The 18,884-nt window shown below is 42.6% G+C and overlaps 1 protein-coding gene across 7 annotated transcripts in view; it reads left to right on the plus strand.

Moving 5' to 3' along the window:
* The window catches only part of NPAS2 (neuronal PAS domain protein 2), a 105,882-nt gene that overhangs the window by 18,924 nt on the left and 68,074 nt on the right, over positions 1 to 18,884 (plus strand). The window contains exon 2 of one of the 7 annotated variants that reach the window (XM_054813775.1): positions 14,105 to 14,201. The exons of the other annotated variants lie outside the window; for them this stretch is intronic. The gene's annotated coding sequence lies outside the window, so the exon portion shown is untranslated. The remainder of the gene's footprint in view (positions 1 to 14,104; positions 14,202 to 18,884) is intronic. 7 annotated transcript variants of the gene reach the window in all.

Consider the following 18,884-nt stretch of genomic DNA (forward strand, 5'->3'; position numbering starts at 1 on the left):
GTTCATTTTGCAACCTTCCAGAAAGATGCTATGAATTTTAATCTAAAATTAAACTATTTCAATTTAATGATGTGGTTTTGTATAGTCATTCTGATATTGTACTCAGAATAATGCTGTCATTGTTGCCTGGGAAAGGTGGCGGTTTTCTTCCCCAAATCAATTTCTAATTTTTTGGGACAAAATTGACCCAAATTGACCCAATTGGGCCCCTTCTGAGGCCGTGCAGGGGAGTAGCCGTGAGCAATTGGGAGGATTCACGGGCAGATCTACTAAGGGATGAAAGGTAAGGTTTCACAACACACTGCAGCTTATTTAATCCCACTCTACCACTGACTGCACTTAAATGGTGGGCGGCCGCTCCTGTTTTCACCCCTAATCTGGCAAACACCAGCCGCCGTCCCCCACTCCTAGCTGTGCCCTTCTGCCAGTTGCCTTCTGCTTTCCGACCTTGTGAGGCTTCTGCAGAAGTCCCTTCAGCTCTCTATATCAGAAAATAAAAGAAAAAATAAAGGAAAAGGCAGCTATTTTTTGGCCAAATTACAGAACTGAACCAGCTCACGGAAGAAGCAGGGGTCAGCAGTAAGGATGAGCAGAGCAGGAGGAGCAGGAAGGGAGAAAAACCTCTTCTGTTTGGTGGCCATGAGCCATTTGGCCGGCCCACTGTGGCCTTGAGCGTTCAAGATGCGGAGCCTGAACTGGTGGCTCACCAAGCAGGTGTAACGCACGTTCCCAAGGAAGTGCAGAGTGGAAGGGTGGCTTGAAACCCTACCTTCCTCTGCTGTCCCAGTTCCCTGCGAAGGGCTGTGGTTAGGGCTATCGGTAAGATTGGAATACAAAGCCCCAATCCTTTCTGCATTTAGGCAACAGATCTTTTCCTCTGGGTTGTGAATCCTACCCCGGGGTGGCCTGCTTTCCCCGTTATACTGCATGGGACACCTGCTTCAGGCTTCTGATTTCCACTCCAGAAAGAGCTGCTTGAATATCAGGCACGGCTGCGCAGAATATTTCCCGTCTCGGATCCCTTTTCAGAGGAATCGCCTCCTTTGCCAACATACTCGGAATGTGTTTCTAGCCCCAGTCTGATATTACTTGCTCACAGTGAATATCTCATTATTCCAAAGCTGTGTCCTTCATTTCAGTGGTGTAGCTTAATGGGGTATACGCATGCATGCCCATAAATCTTGATGGATCAAGCTGTGCAAGCTTTAGTCCCAGTGAAAGGGGATGACTCACCTGATGAAGTGCTCACTAGTCAAAGCAAAAGCTGCACAAAGGCAATCTTAAGTGTTAAAATAATCTTTTGTCAACAGGGACAGATTCTGGCCTCCTTAATCACAGTGACTGCGTCTTACAAGTAGTCCCAATGAATGAACTGAAACTACTTGCGGAGTAATAAAGTCACTCTCCTGGGAGAAAGGGTACCAAATTCCAGCTATAGGTCATCAACCTTGTGTTAAAGTCTCATTCCATTTAGTTGATGTCTCACGGTTAATGTTCCATGAAAGCCCTTTAATACACAAGAAAACAGCTTAATCTGAGAGACCCCTCCTGGCAAGTTATAAATTTCATCAGTATTGAAGGGACCGTTGAAATTACAATTACAAAAAAGATGTGAAATGTCACACAACATGGTGATGATAAAATGCTGAGCACTCTCGTAACCTATGTCCTGGACACTGCAGTAGGCCCACAGCCCAACGTTGCCCAACAGCCTGAGATAAAGGCATAAATATGGAGAGAAAGGCAAACACAAGAGAAAATTCAAGGGAAAAAGTGCAAAACCCAAAGGGAAAGCCATAATGGAGAATTTAACTTCCAAAATGCATGATTGTCTGAACAGAATTGAGAGTGTTGAAACCACAAGGGTGGTCTCCATGCAGCATTAAGACTGCTTTCATTGTACTTTTTAAACAAAAGCAGTATAAAAATTGAGTGTATGTGAGCCACCATGCATAAGACCTGTATAAACACCGTGCCTACTAACCTGGAGCCCTCCCTGGTTTTTTAAGAAAATCCCTGCCAGAAAAGGACTGGTGACCTTAAAATTATTTTATTCAATAATTACTGTGTCAAAAACCAATTTAACTTTGCAGACCTAAATGACAAGAATGTACTTGTCTTGAGGATATTACTGCCTCATGCAGTTTTCAACCTAAACAAAGTAAACAGAAAAGTAGTTTTGTCTGAGTAAGGACTTTATGATATGCCCCAGGAGAATTAAAACTCCAGGAAAGGAAATGGAAAAATCTAGAAAATGAAGAAAAACAATTATTACAATTTAATAGCATGTTTAAAGCATATACTTGTTTTAGAACATGTGCTCAACATCTTTCCTTACTGATTTTTAGGATGTACAAGTAAGTACCAGACGATGTATATTACTAAATCACAATGCAAAGATCGATAAACGTCTCTGCAAAACTTGCATTTTTCCTGGACTTCAGCATGGATATGCAAAAAATAATTAAAAGGGAACAAGGAAATGGAAGCATTAAATGGGCTTTTTAACCTCCAAATAGACTGTAAATCAAGCGTACAAAAGTTTTCATCAGTCTTAAGGCAGCACTTAGCTGTATAGAATATCAAGCGTCCAAAGGAAAGACCATCACTTCCGAGATGCACTCACTGTTCTCATTTGTAATTTGTTCTGTAAAAATACAGCAGCAGAATGTTAATGGGTTTTGGTTAGGTTTTTAAAACTCAAGAAATACTGAAGTCAAAGGGACATGCTCAGTCTGACAGCCTGATATTTTTTTAAGAATGAACCTGAAGTGATTTCAGACTCCCCTTACTCTTGAATCCCCATTTGTGCTTTTGCAATTCCGCTTCTGAGCATTTAATACATTACTTTTCTCTCTGTTTCTGATGGGCCCATCCAAGCAGAGGGCAAGCTAAATACCAGCCCACATGTATGAAGGAATAATAAAACAAAGGGTCATCATATAAGCAAAGGTGGGTTATTTTAAAAGGCGATTCTTTCTTTCTTTTCCTTCAGATGATTGTCCTTGTACGTTTATGGAGGGGAAGACTTGCTAATCTAGGTGAAGAGGCTGAGGCCTGGAAGAGGAAAGAAGAGGGGTTTGATTTTTTTAGGAAAGTGAGGAAGCGTGCGAGGAAGAGCTGCCGAAAAAGCAGTAACGGGGTTTCCTGAGATCCTGGGGAACCAGAGAGAGGGAGAAGGGGGTTAGCCTGAGCCTGGTCCTTTACTATCAGCTGGCACATCTCAGGCATGAAGTATTTGATCAGTTTTGATAACTCTCTTAAAATTGGGTTACTCGTGCCCTAAGAGTTCCTGTTGCTGTCCACTGACTACCACAGCAGTTTTGGCAGTTACCTCTGCTGCCAGCATCTGTACTGTAAAGACCTAAAGTTAGGTGAGATGAGTCACAACCCAGATGTATAAAAGCTAGACACTGTTGTCTCTAACTTACTGGTTTGTTAATCCTTACGGGATTCAGTCCTTGCAACCTGCCTGGTTTGGGTATTGAGATAACAACAATGATTTTTCTTGGGGAAATAAGGATTATTAAAAGATACGCATTTTAAAAAGAAAAAGTCAGCAACCAGAAAAGACAATAAGTAGGAACCATTCGGAAATTGGGAAAGGTGGATGGGCTTAGGGCCAGGTTCCTTGACTTCCTGGTGGCAGATGACGTATTATAGTAGTGGCTTCTCTGGAGAGGTTTTTTTTGCGGTGACTGCACACTTTGTCCCCTCTGGCCACAAAAAAAGAAATCACAAGTGGAAGGGATTACTAATGGGAAATGCTTTATTATTTTCATAGGTCTAATAGATGATGTGAAAAAGTGAATACTGAGGGAAAGCCAAAATCACTATGAATGCTGCAGCATTTAGACCTGCTCTTGGCTAATTGCTATTCTAGAGACATACCAAAAAAAAAAGCTAGAAACATGGTTCTGTTGATTACATCAGTAGGATCCGCTGATCTGGGGACTCACACACTGCCAACTGGCTTCTCTTTGAACTTTGTGAAGCCAGCCTTGTCGGTGGCACATGAGCTGGGTGCGACAGGAGGGAGAGGCAATCGCCGCGGACAGTGAGGAGATAAAGAACCTGCCCGCTGAGTGCCAAGCCTGCTGCTCACAGAGCCGCTGATAAATATCACAGGTTTTATCTGGAAGGTCCAAGGTCTTCCCCGTCACGGATTTGTAATTTTTCTCCTCCTCCACTGCTTAACATTTCGGTTCCCCTCAGAGCAAGCGGGAGCTGGCTACTCCGCTTGCCCTAGATGAGTCACTCCACCAGATAAGCCTGACTGACTTCAAAACTCAAGTTACTCTGCATCGAGAGTAAAACGTTGAGACAGAAAAAAGCAGACTGCAAATGAGGAAATGCTCCTGCCAAATTCCAGTCCCTGTCACATAAAGCCATGCTATTTCATGTGTGAGGTGACGTGCTGTTTTGAACTGACTTCAGCTGATCGTAAAACAAAAATGATGTTGTAATTGTCACATAAAGGCTCCTGACATAGCAGTGGAGAAGACTTCAATCTGTCGCAACCTGTTCTCTTTGAGGAAGAAAAGGTGACTGAGAAAGTGTTACTTGGCACAGAACGGTGAATCAGAGGCAGAAATACAGTCCTCTTTCATTTTTTGGAAGCGTTTACACTTGCTAATATGCCATTCAGTGCTCTTAAAAACTCAACTCTTCGTTCCTACCTGGCAGCAAACTAAGAATCTACTTTCCCAGGAACGTGCCAGAAAAATACAGCTTCTTCAGAACCAAAATTTTCAGTCAAATGTTCAACACAGCAGTTAAAACAGCGAATGTTTAACTGACCCGCAGGCTGCTCTCCACGTGGGACATCCCAGACGGGGAATTCCTGCACAGCCCCGAAGCAGAAAGATCGCCTTTGCATTTCCCTATCCCTGCACTGCCAGGAAGCTAGTAAATGTGGCAGACGAAGCTCAAGCAAGATATAAAGGTGGCTATTCAGGCTCTCGGACTTTGGTTATAACACCTACTTTATCTTTAGGCAGGCTGAGGAGGAGCAGGGAATGTTCGTGTAGGGCTGACAGTGAACCTCCGTAGGAGCCTCCAGAAGCAGAGCAGCACTGCTTCACACCAGTGCAGTCAGACAGCACCAGGCAGCCACCTCGCCGTGAAGGATACGAGCTGGGTTTTTTTCAAAGGAATGCTCCAATGAGTCAAAAACTGAGTGACATTTATTTGATATTTTTGTAGACAAGGAAGAGAAAGGAGCTGTATATAAAATTGAAAATCTCTTCTATATTCTAAGCATAGCCATAACCAGGCAACAGTATATCATCTGGGATCAAAAGAACTTGCAGAACATAGTAGTACATTTAGCTCTTCAGTCTCGGCCCTTCCTAATCCTGACCACGGGCCTACCCATAGCTATATGGCCCCCACCCAACTGAGACTGTCATACTCTCACCATGCACGTCTTATAGCACCCATCAGTGAACCTAACCCTCTGGACCCAAATGCTAATGGTAAGATGGGCCCAAGTCAATGAGGCATAATATGCTATGAGCTACTCTCAGCCCTTTACTCCACGTAGACCAAGTTCTTCTGTTTGATGTTGGGGTAGGGAAAATTAAAAATAGGATTAACATTCAGGTTATTGCTGGCAATCACAGAGGCAGGAGAATTCAGTTTATTGCTACAAGAGATCACTGGGATATATTTTAATACTAGATGATGAGAGAAAAACCTAGGCTTATTGCTGATTGCAGCGCAGCTCTTGGAGGTGTAGGTGCAGAGGCTTACAGCCAACTGTGGAGGAAAGGAGGAGATATTGGGCAACTTTTACACAATGTTTGTGATAAGAGATACGGTTAAATTTTAGGTGTGGAAATACTGAATGACGAGAAATATTCCTGGATTGCACAAGGCCAGGAGGCTGGTATGAAAGGAGAGCTGACAGGACCAAAGGCTCTAAGCTGAATTTTGGCCCCATGAGGGTTTCTGCAGGACGGGTAAGGACGTCTGGGGGTACACATGGAGTTGGGCTGAGTGGTAAGAGTTACAGGGATGGGCAGTTCAGTTTGCTGCTGGATCCTACAACATCTCTAGGGGGAGAAGCCATCGAGGCATGAGTCAAACAGTTTACATTTGCTTTTTTAACCTAGGAGTCTTCAGATGATAATTAAAGATAGGATTAGGCTTAGGATGGTTGTTAAGGTTAAAAACAGGCAGGACTGAGATGCTCAGTCTGCTGGTACAGCCAGCGGGGTCTGTTGGGCTGCAGTGAGGGCTAGGGACCTCTGCTGAGAGGTAGCTGTTTTACTGAGTTTTACTGGCTTCATTTTGATTGGGGTTAGGGAAAAGAGGATCTGAAGAGTTTAATTAATTTTTGGATTGTGTAAGGCCCAGGGTGGTAGGATGATAGCAGGTTCCCCCAAGGCGCTTAGAGAAGATTAGTTTTCACTGGGGGTTTAGGGGACACTGCAGAAACTGAAGCACCCCAGATTTACAGCCACAATTAATCCTCAGTCATTGGCTCATTCTTCTCCAGGCCTTGCCCCAGCCCTACAGATCCAGTCAGATATGAGAGTCCTATCTCAGTCATATCTCTAAACCTAAATTGCACACCAAAAGAAGTTCACATGCCCTTCCTCACAGTACCAATAACTACCTGCTCTTCAGCCCCAGCACCAGCTGCCATCATCCAGCCCTGTTAAACTTGCAGAGTCCACCAGTTAACACTCCTGAACCCACTGCTGCCCACTACCCCATCCTTTAACCCTACCTCTAATGCTAACCCTCATCCTTGCTGTACTCTAGCGGCCCATGTCTACTCCAGGGTTACTCACAACCCATTTGCTCTGCTGGCATTTGTGCTCAGTCCAGCTCGGTGGGCCTACAAGGCTTTCTAACATTGCTCTTAGTCATTCCCACCACAACATGGACACTTGTGCAGGACCCAAGACAAGAAAGGGTTTGTCCCAGCACCCGTGATGTTCCAGGCAGAGCTGTTGTTTTGTTGGATTAAGACAATGGCAGAAGACAGGCAAGAACCCTAAAAACCTTTGCTAATGAGCGTGTGTCACGTACAAATATAACAAAACACAGAAAGTTGTAAGCTGCTTGACTCCTCACATCAGTGATTGATGCTTCCGCTTGCTTATTCACTCAGAGGGAACAAGTCACTGACCAGAGACTGTTCTCTTCAGCAGCAGACATGATCTCAAGAAATGGTTCCTCTTTCTGCTTTCTTAATGCGGGCCTACTGCCTTTAGTAACATTATTCCTAAGCTACCTACATGCAAATCCTTGTTAGCTTCTACACGTACACGGACGGTGCATGGTAGGCCTTGACAGAATGTGCGTATTTGGCAAGACTGTGAAGCCGCACTTGTTTTCAGGTCACTTTGTCCTGGTTTTGTATCAAAGCTTTTCATATCAACAGCAGTTTCATTTCAGTAAGCTAATAATAGCCCTTGAAAAATCCTATGTATCAGCAAAAAGACTCCCCGCTGCTGAAAATCGAATTTAAGAGTTTATGCTGCAGAAGGGTGAGTGATGAGATAGCCTACGTGTTGGCCCAGGCTAAGGCATAGCCTTGCGTTTGCGTAGGGAGGCCTGCGACAAGGCTTTGCCGTTGTCTGTAACTGGAATATCGGTTAAGTCCTGTGAGATCCAGTAATGAACTCAGCTCTTTGGGTCCAAATTATAGTTGTACCCCAAGCCATTAAACTAACATAACCTAGAGCACATTATTCCCATCCAGCCCTACAGCTGGTCAGGCTTTACTGGACTAACGCTTGCTTTTCATCACCATCGGTCCTTAGCCCCAAGCTCAGCTCCAGCCGTACCATTAACAGACTTGAGCAACTCAAGTCTCCAGAATCAATAAATATCAACCTAGATCGAATCACAGCCCTGTGGTCTGGAGGGGCCAGACAGAACTCTTCAGCTCCAGCTTTTCCAAAGTCAGCCATCAGCCAGTGCCATTCCTAAACTGGTATTAATGGCCATGCCGGACAGCCTGCGCTGTCTTTGAGCCCTAACACAGAACGATGCTCTGGGAAGCAGTGCAGCAGCAGACGTGAGCTTTGTTTATGGCCTCAAGCCTGTCCTTTGAAAATGCCAGTAGAGCATGGGCAAGGTACATTTCAGTTTGCCTTTTAGCTGTAGCCCAAGAACAGGCCCTGAACATTGTCCTGTGTTATTTTCTGTTTTTCTTTATGCAGAAGTACAACAGTAACTGCATATATGACTCAAGAAATGTTTGTGGATAAAGATCATTTTTCTCAATGCCTCGTTGTAAAATGGACACCTCAGAAAACAGACATATACGTCATGCTATTGTTGGTATTTTGGCACTGCTTTTGAGAAAGTGGGAGTGCAGTTAGTTTAGTCAAGGTCATTAGAGTGGTGCCATTAGGATGATGCACATTTTCCTGGGCGAATAATTGTAGTACTATTTATCTCCAAGCTGTATTTTCACAATAGAGCTGAATCAATGTATCTGATTCCAGTTCACATACATTCATTTTACTTACCAGTGGAAACTGATATTACCAGTCTTTGATAAGCACTTAAATTAATTCCTTCCAGACATTTCATTTAATGCCTTTCAGCCTGATGGAGTTAAATTAGCAGGACTAACTACTTAAGACTACCAAAAAAATAAAGTACAACATTTTTAAGGATTATACATTTGAAACAGGTTTACACATTAGCATATTAAATCCATACAATACAGGTGTTAAAAAGGGCTTCGGTTACACCCTGATTAGAAGCAAATCTCTGATAAGAGCAGGGTGCATGTATCTCAAGACACAGGCTCCCTCGTGGATGGGAGAACTTCATCACTAGGCAGCCGCACGCCATGCTGCCACTATGTATTTTGAATAGCACTATGACATCACTTTCTTTTATAGAAAGAAGTGCATTCTCAATGTAAGGGAAAATGTAAAGGTATTATTTTCCTCAGTTTGTTTAAGAGCGGTATTCAGAGCTGCCTTGCTGCTCTCACTCAGCAGGACCATTTCCATGCTTGAAACCTGGGATCGGGCACCCACAGAAGCGGTACTAGCAGGTCTGCAGTCACGTCAGGGAGGTCAGGTGTGAAGCAGCACCGCTATATGGCTTTACCATGGCTCTCTTACTGGAAATTACGGGTTTAGTTGGCACCTTGGCAGCTCCTACCACTTGGGAGGAGAAAGCCCACAAAAGCTTTCTGATTGAAAGGTGTGAGCCACCTCTTAGAGGACCACCATCCCTTGCTGGTCTCCTAGAACCAGCACAGGCAGTTCACGTCATGCCCACATCACCTCCCGGATCAGAGTCTCACGGTGATGATCACTCAATGTGGGGAAAGAAGCAACTGGTCGTTTAGGAGTTTTTATTCTGGGAAACATCTACACCAGTGGACACTGCCTGCAAATAGCTTATGAGTTATGTGCAAAGACACTTCTAAAATGAAATTCTGGAATATTTATGTATCTTCCCAGTAGTTACTTTTTACTGAAAAAGTCAGAAAATCTGAAATATTCCAATAAAAAGAAGATGTATTTCAGTTTTCCATGAAAACAGTGTCCCAAAGATTTCTTTGAAAGATGCACAAAGTGTCTCTGGTGTTGTTGGGTTTTTTTAATAAAAATATATCATTTTTCAGGTAGAAAATGCTATCACCTGTTTGGCAGTCCTCTCCTTAATTCATAATTCATAAATAACATTTCCTACTAACCTTGTTTAAATGTGCAAGGCCTAAAGATGTGAAGATCTGGAAACCTTCAATAAAAAAAAAAAAATCATCTCTACTCTCCATTCCCTCCTCCTCTTTTTTTTTTCTTTTTTTTTCTTTTTTTCTTTTTTCTTTTTTCTTTTTTTTCTTTTTTTTCTTTTTTTTTCTTTTTTTTTCTTTTTTTTTCTTTTTTTTTTCTTTTTTTTTTTCTTTTTTTTTTCCCAATGCAAAGTAGGAAATACAAGATTGGGAAACTTGGGAACAGCTTCAGTTGAATGTATTTGAGAAATACATTTCGTTAGAATGAGTAGAAAAATGTGCAATGTTTAAAATAAATGCTGAAATTTCACCCTTCAAAATATTTTCCATTCAATAAAGTATTTCGGTTAGGTTACTATGAAGTCACTATGCTGTGTTAGCTGTATCGTGCATACAGTTCGTTATTCTTCTAGGAATATGGGTTTGTGCATTACGGCCTTCAGTCTGCTTATGTCATATCTCTCAATCTTATGGAATCCTCTTGTTAATGGCTCAGTAATGCTGGTACTCTCTATTTTCATCTTTCTAGTGATTTACTTAGTCATTTTACTGCTGGAGAGATATGTCAACTGGCAAGAAATGTCAAGAAGTACTTTGTGTGCATTACAGCTCTGTCTTTAATATTGGGCATTTTTGATGGTGTTCAAAAGCCAGGATTATTTTTCTTTTTCTCAGAGATATATCTGGCAGAAATCTATATGCGCTAACAAAATTAGGTATAATACAGTTCTTATTCATAAAGAAGTAAATACAAATTAGTTCTAAATTGAAAGCTGCGGATATTTCAGTTTTCCCTTAAAGGGGAGAAAAGCCCAGAAAAATCTGTTACATTTTCTATGTACAAACATTTCCAGAAAATTTAAATCTCTGGTTAGGCTACACTTTTTTAGCAGAAGTCAGACAGTGAAATATCCTTGACTCAGGACCACAGGTGTAAAGTAAGTGTGGAATTAGGGAGGGAAGTTTGTGAACGCAGTGTTGCTTCTGTCTTTCACTTGTTCACTCTTCCTTGTGCCTAGAACCAAAAAAAAACCCCCCAAAAAAAAGGGTAGAGAAGGTCAGAGGGAGGAGATGGAGAAAGTGCATCTCAGGGTTTCTTTAGTTTTCTCTGCTGCTCCAGAAAAAGCCTTTGCAATCCAAAGAGCACATACTAAAGCAGAAAGCCGGACCACCGGTCACCCAAGCTCATTTCTCAGCCCTGACAGGTGCTGTCATAAGTGCGTGTTGTCTCTGCCGTGATGTAACTGGCCCCTTTTAGCAATGCCAAAGTGAAAGTTTCCAAATCAGAGCAAAGGCCAACCTGCTCGTGTGCGTGTGAAGAGCTGGAAGGCTGGACGAGCGGGGGTGGGAGTGCTCGTTTGGACCGGGCAGGGGTGGCAGCCGTGGGGCATAGAGCAGAGGGAAATAAAGCCCTTCTGGAAACATTTTTGGCTTGGGAACTTTTTTCTCAATTGTTCAAGATAACATACCTTAAAAAAAAACCCCAAACCAACTATTTGTATTTGTGTGACTTGAGTCAGGTCTTAATGCAACACTGTGTTCCCCTAAGTGTGTATCTCTGCTATCCTACGGAAATAGAATGTACGTATTGGAGCTCTTTGCCATGTTCCCTCTTTTCTGACTTGACTTGGCTGTTAGGAGTCATTACTCCTAATGTTCTAAAGCATGATGAATGCACATCAGCATTGCATTGTAGGCTAAAGGAAATTTAGGGGTAAAATTGTTTCTGTGGCACCTTTCTGCTGCGGGAACCCTAAATTAAAAAGAAGTATAAAACTCTGGGGGGAAGCGGTACAACGTCAGAGCACTTAGTTTCCTTGTCCTTCTTGAGCTTTTTGCTCTTCTGCTCTTTCTGCTAAGGAACAAGTAATCTCTCAGATTTGTTTCTTTCCGAGAAGAGTCACGTCTGTGTTTGTAGCTAAGGAGCATCCAGCTTGGCTTTGTCAGAGGATCTTAGAGTAACTTGGATGCTGACTGGTCTCTGGTGCATAGGACAGCTGTTTCAAACGGGCTTTGATTTACACCAGAGACTGCCAGCCAGAAGGAGCCCAGGACACGGTGCTTCTGCCCTGCCTTCGTTCTCTGGGCATGCCCTCAGCGCTGGCACGAGAGCCACAGGCTGCTCTGAAATCCAAGGGCTTCCCTGCTCGCACTGCTGTGGGGAGGTCCAACACTTTCATAAGGTCCCCAAGGAGTCTGTCTCCACCTCCCCATCCCTGAATCAGAAGCCTCAGAAAGCAGGACAGGCGGAGGGAGCTCACTTACAACCTGTGCTATCTTGTTGTGCCTTACAACTTTGCATTCCTCCAAAATGGGACAAAATACCTTATTATTTCCCAGCTCTCCTGGGGTTTCATGTTCCAGTGATGGCATTTGCCACCCACCTGGCAGGAGAGAAGGTATGGGCAAGGGAAGCAGTGCTTGGATTAGTTATTGCGGCGACCAAGGTGCTAAAAAGTTGCTTGTGCATGGTTAAGTAATGACAAAGCTGAGGATAGTGGAGAAGAGTCCCCCAGGAACAGAACATGAACATTAATTATAGGGGGGAAAATATATTATTAACATCAGACCGCACACTACAGGAGATCCCAGTGTGACTATTAAAGGAAATTAATTACCACCTCTCTTTACCTTTCAGATCAACTCTTCTTTATAATGAGAATAATTCTTTCATTGTTACCACTAGTATTATCAGCTGTGAGGGAATAATTTTTCCTGGTGTTCCATTCACTGCTATTGTGCATCTGTATGTTTTGAAAATATGTACTTCCAATGGGTGCATTGCATCCCCTTCGAGGAGAAGTCCCGCAGACTAGGCTCAGGCTCTATAAAACAGAGCAATATGCTAAAATACTTGTTCCTCTGCACTGATAAGTGTGAAATAGCATCAAAGTCATTCAGCATGGCAAAACCAGGACCAGACTTTAGGAGGGAGCGTGCCAGCACAGTGTAGGAAACCTCTCTTTCCTATAGCTGCTCTTCTTGTCACATCAGCCACATGTGGCCATCATATCAGGTTTGTAAATTCTGGGATTGAGAATCTCTAGAAATAACTACCCATTCAGAAATAGTTAGACATTGCGGTCTTTGAGGCTAAGTAAAAAAAAAAAAAAAAAAAGAAAAATTCTCAGTCTAAATTATTTTCCATGTACGCCACTCCCCTAAAATAGAGCAAAGCAAGGAGATACTCTTACTTTTTTAGACTATTCTGGCTTCACAAGTCCCTTTTCCAGATCCCACTGTATTTTCCAAATGCGTCTTGCATAAACTCACATGAGAAATTTTTGCTGCTAAAGTCAGAATTGAGGTCAAAACTGGACTAAAAGAAAGCTCATTACAACTTTAACATCCGTAATCCACCCTGAGGAGAGAGATGAATGCAGCAGCGGGCTATGGGTACATTGTTTCCATTGTACTCTTGATTAACTTATAATTCACAAGTGAGGGAGTGTGAAGGAAACTACTGACTGATGGAAGGTCACCAATTCCAAGAGGAAATAAATGATATATAGGCATCCCATTCATCACTTTATTTGTGTAACGGCATTTTGGATTCTGTCTCTCTAGGGCAAAGCCCATTTAAAATCTTTTAATATTTTTGCAAAGACAAGGCTGGAAAGCTTGTGTAATCTTGGTAACAAAAGACCCATATATAAAATCCACATCATCCCAGGGCAGCCAGTGACTTTTTCCTTGAAGAGGGTGCTAATTCCCCAAATTATTCATGATTGTCCTTGGATAGAGGCCAGTAATTATCATGATTCTTTCAACCCCACATGAAGATCTGCCGTCACCCTATTATTTCTAGCATAATAGCAATCCTAAGCTTTGCTGTAAGGTTCACCTTTGCATTATGAGGAGCGTCTGCTTCTCGGAAAATCCTGATTACAGCCATGGCTCTAATTTGTATCAGGTTCCCAAATTCAGGTCTTAAAGAATATATAAACATGTGCACGATCCCCTTTCCTTCATCCACCTTCAGTTTTTAGAGGAATAAATTTGTTAATGAACAAAAGCTATATAGCAAAGAAAGTGCATCAATTGCTCCCTTCCTTTGTGAAAAAGCAGATACCCCTCAAAAATGCATCAAGCTCCTGAACCAGTATCTCACTTTCTCATGTTGAAATGGCAGCAGTGTAACAGTAGCTAGTCTAAGCCTGGAAGAAGTAGCAAGAATTCAACATACTGCACGTGGAAAAGCTGTAGAGAGTTTGGCTAAAATAAGAATCAAAACGAGAAAGTGGTCATTAATATAGACATCATGGGCAGAGAGAGAAAATCCCTGTGCATATATCCCTATATTTACTTCTCCTGTTAAAGTAATACCATGGCAATAGGGCGGCCAGACATGAATGAAACGCTCTCACACTTTATTTTCTTCTACAGTTTACTGCAGAAATAATAAACACTGTGCTGCACAGAGTCAAATTGACGCATGTGATCTCCTGCTATTTTGCTGGCTAATACGATTGCTCTGGAGCAGGTCAGTGCACATTCTCACTTTCAGTTACTTTGGACAAATGCAAACTAAGTGTACCATGAAAAATTTCAGCACATAACATGGCATCCAAAAGATGATGTATGTCTCTACTGTGATATTTTTATTATGCCTCAGAGAAAACCCATTTTAATGCACAGCTGCAAAAAGAACCACAGGTCTTAGAGTAAAAAAGACACAAAGTAAGCAGTGTGGGCTGGCATTTTCTATCACGTAAACTGGCAGAATTGCAAAAATGCATGAGATCGGTCATCAGCCACATCTTTCTGATTTTTATTTTTTTTTCCCCAGTGGTAAATTTGAATTGAATTAAGTCCTAATGCTGGATTTTATACTAGTGCCTGTCTGGAGGGCAGTGAATTGCCAGATAGAGAAACAAGGGAAAGCTGTGACATGCCTACAGAATCTTAAGGCGTGGAGGAATCAGGACACAATATTAAAATAAATTCTTAAACTCTGCAGACAGTTTCTTTGTTCAGCCTACTATGCAACAAACACAACACAGTATGGCAAAAAGAAATCTTCAGCCAAATTCTGACTCTGTCACACCTACAGCACGCAGCGTGGCTGGAGCTGGGCAGAGTCCTCGTCCAAACCGTGACTCCACATTAGCAGGAAACCTCTTTATGAAAGGGAAGCAGCTGCTGCGCTCACTCGTTCCAGCTCTGCTTTAGCAGCTCAGTGTGTAGTGCTAGGTCCCAGTTCCAGGTCAGCTTTACAGAGCTTCAGCTCCACGCATTTCGAAGGGCTTACTGTCGTTCCTCACTGACGTGAGTGAGAGCAGAGACTGGCCTCATTTCTCCATCCCAGCTGAAGTGCTGGAGGATGCTGGTAGGCAAACAGAATTTCCCCAGTACCACACACCTGGATGGGGCGATGCCGCGGGAGGAGGCAGTTCTCACCGGCAACGTGAGCGGTCAGGAGGGCAGGTTGAATAGCTTCATGCACTCCAGAGAGGGACAAAATCCAGACTGAGCCCAAGATAATTGGTTTGATAGTTTAAGAATAAGAAAACAGCAGATGTCTTTGGATGCATGACGAGAGCAACAGGTCAAAGTCTTGGCTTGTGGTGAGAGAGAGAAGGAGAAGCTTATCTTCTGAAACTTGGCACAAAGCTTCAGTCTTTTTTTGAACATCTCTTTGGGTTGACAACCTATGATCCTTCTTTTTTTTCTTCCTATGGTTTCCACATGAGAGTGACTGCTTCCGTCTGCAGTTTAGTTCCTCAGGAGTAGACTAGAGAAGGAAAAGTGTCTGCATCTGTGAAAAGGATAATACAGGGGAAAGGGTCAGAGAGCCTCTGTTTCCCAGGGAGCCTTCTTAATGTACCTCACCATTGACTCAAAGATAGATTGAAATCCATGGCATAATCAGCGTAATTCCTAGCAGCACCTGGATTTTCTTTCAGGGTTTCTCATCCAGGCTTTGCCCAGCCTGTTACTGCTTATCTGTACGACTGAAAGTCATCCTAGCAGCCAGGGAATTGGAATGCAACACAAAATAGCTGAAAGCTAGCTATGAATTTAGGAGCTGTGCTAGCTGTTCGGAGATTTATTATCTTTTTTTTTTTTTTTCTGGGTAATGGGTGAGTTAGAACCTTTCGATATACTCCTGAGGACATGCTGCATAAGCTCTGATTCTGTATCTGAAGTCCAGTACCAATGTTTTTTCTCATGAAAAATGTAATTCATTCAGCTAAAAGAGAGTGAGGTTGACTTTGAAAATTAAAATCAATGCTTTAATTCAATACACATACAATTACCAGCTGTCAAATAGCATGTAATGCACTTTTACTGAAAAAAACAACAGCACAAAAGACCAGAAAGGAGGCTTTGACAAATGTTAGGATTCTCATAATGATTTTTTTTTGTGTTTTTTGAAAGCAAGATTGCAAAGTTAAGCACTGCAGATGATAGGGCATTATGCAGAGGGCGTAAAAGGACCGATAGCGTTTTTCAGAATACATATCACTGCTCCCTGTAATGCTCTGTTGTCACAAATATATGGTGATTAGCTATTTATCAGCGTGAAAGCACATCATAAAACATTCCACATATCATTGAGTTTCTAATAATCTGTGTCACTGTGAAGATTAATACATTAAGTCAGTCCACATAAGTTCATGAAATACTTTCCTTTGCCAAGATTTGTGTTGAGTTTGGCAAACGGAGGATGAAACACTGATCAGATGGGAACATCTACTTTTGTTGACTGGTCCGTGAAATAACACACTTGTTTTTTCACTCTGGGGTAACACAGTTTTGAGGTGGTAATAAGAACGCCCCCGGTAGCGTTGTCAGCAATATCTCACCTGCCTGCTCTACTGCTACAGTTCTCCTTAGACTGTGCTTTGTCTGGGACATGATTTACCTGCATTGGACCCCTGCAGATCTTTTTGCCATGTGAAGGCACACTGAAGACCAGCACTGCATATCAAGGTCAATATTTTCAATTTTGAATGTTGAGAGGTCAGCACTTAAATCCATATTTACTTCTCTGACTAACTACCCTTCCAAGCACCCACATGTCCTTCAATTCCAGTGATTTATCACCTGTGTTTCCACCGATACTTCCCCAGAGCTCCACCGTGTCTAAGGAAACACTGGAAATCATATTTGATCTAAAAGATAAGCAGCGTAATTACTGTTTCTGAAAAAAAAAAACCAACAACCAAACCAACAACCCAAACCAACAACAAACCAAAGAAAGAAACAAACCAACCTTAACATTGCAAAAGGGGAATTGTTTCAAATCACAGAAGACCTCTGAAAATCCATCCATGTATTCAGGCAGCTAAATATACTGCCATCGCTAGCTTAAAAACCCTGCATTTGAAAATGTTGCCCTGAGCCCACTCAGAAATACGCAGTTCGAAATGAGATTAATGATGAATCCAAGGGAAATATAACCTTCTCAGGTTAGAGTGTGACTGATGACACCCATCCCCAGTTCATGGGGGAAGGTGGGAGTTCATTTAGATTGATTTATTAATGTTTTTCCCAGAGTCAGTAAAATACTTGATAATTAATGGCACAGAAATATGAGTTCAGCTAAAATCCTCCATAAATTAAAAGTATTTAATTTAATAGTAATTTAGAGGATTTTGCAAAGTGCCAGAGCAAGATAACTGCATTTGCGGAGAAAGCAAGATTGAGAGAACTGTCTCCTGGACTGATGCAAGTAATGTATCTTTATAGTCATGCGGGTCAGAATTCAGTAGCAGTATTACTATCCTTCACATCAATATTTCCATGAAGAGAGAAAGAGAGAGAGAGAAAATATATCAGGAAAAACATTCTCTCGCATTTCACTCCTCGCTCTTTAGCAGACTGAAAATTTACTGCGTGCTTCACAGTATAGTTTAAGACTCCTCATCATTGCTCAGGATAATGTCAGTTTTAAAATAGCCTAGAACTGGACAGTGGACCAACTGAAGCACAGCTGCAGCTGTGTTGTGGTTCATTCCAGTAAAATAATTCCAAGTGATAAAGAGATAAGAGCAAATCCAAGGAATGCCAGCCTTTTTTAATGGCTTTCTGTTCCAGCTTCCCTTGACCGACGTCAGCTTAAACCCTTTCAGCCACCCAAGCAGTGTCAGCCAAACTCGAGTTCCTCACAGCCAATGCGTACATCAGGCTTTGGCTGGTGTAGCAGCTCTCAACGTGCTCCCAGATATCCAGCTCCAACGCACAAGACGTTATTTAAGGGAATGCGGAGCCTCTGACCCGGGCACTGAATCCAGTACAACGAAGGGGAGCGGTGATGGTGTGTGCTTGTGCGGGAGGAAGGCAGCGGGGCGCCATGGACCCCGGGGGTGGTTTCTCTCAAGGGGAGAGGGTGCTGGCCCACGGTGCCATGAGCGGGGGGGGAAGCAGGGCAGGGAGAGGCTGTTTCTGCTTGAGGGACAGAAAGCCCGTAAGTGGCTTCCCAAATTGCACATCTTAGCCCTTTTGGCTTCCAGGGGTTGGACCAAGGGACCTATTTTTCTAGAAAACAGGTCAGTTAGACATTAATGGAGCAACATTGAAAAGGGTGGGTGACATAGACAGACTCCAATGTGTACTGCGAAAGTGCTTATTCAAATTTCTGTGCAATTTTTCCAGGAATTTAGGCAATATGGAGCGTTTCGCTTCGCAAAGGTTGGTCTTACATTTTCCTGCCCCATGTCCTTGAGAGTGAGGTGGTTAGAAACAGCAAGGTGAGAATTTTCAAAGGAGAGAGCTGTAGGGCTGGAACCGGGATTTGGATGAGGATCTCCCTCTTTTTCTCATGCCCATTTGAAAAAGCTCCGCTCTGCTTTAGGGAATTTGAGAGACTCCCTGCCACAGATTTTAGGAGAACTGGAACATGTTCAATCATGGTCAGAGAGGATAAAGTGTACTTAATTCTCTGCACTTTAGGTGGTTTACATTGGCACAGGTTGAAAGGTTTAGAGTTCTGAAGTTTACACATTCACAAAGTCTTGGTGTTCAGGTTTAACATCATGTACTTTTTTCACTTGAAGTAGGAAACAATACGAACCAGCAGAAAAGTTTTTTCAGGAACTTGCCTTTTGAAGTATCTAAAGGAAGGAGGATGAGGAGGGAAAAAACACCCACCAAATATTTTTCTGTTTAAAAGCAAAAATCCAAGACCCAAATACCCCCAAAATAGTGTGGCAGTAGGATG

The sequence above is a fragment of the Grus americana genome, chromosome 1 (genome assembly GCF_028858705.1).
Source record: "Grus americana isolate bGruAme1 chromosome 1, bGruAme1.mat, whole genome shotgun sequence".
NCBI classification, from domain to species: domain Eukaryota; kingdom Metazoa; phylum Chordata; class Aves; order Gruiformes; family Gruidae; genus Grus; species Grus americana.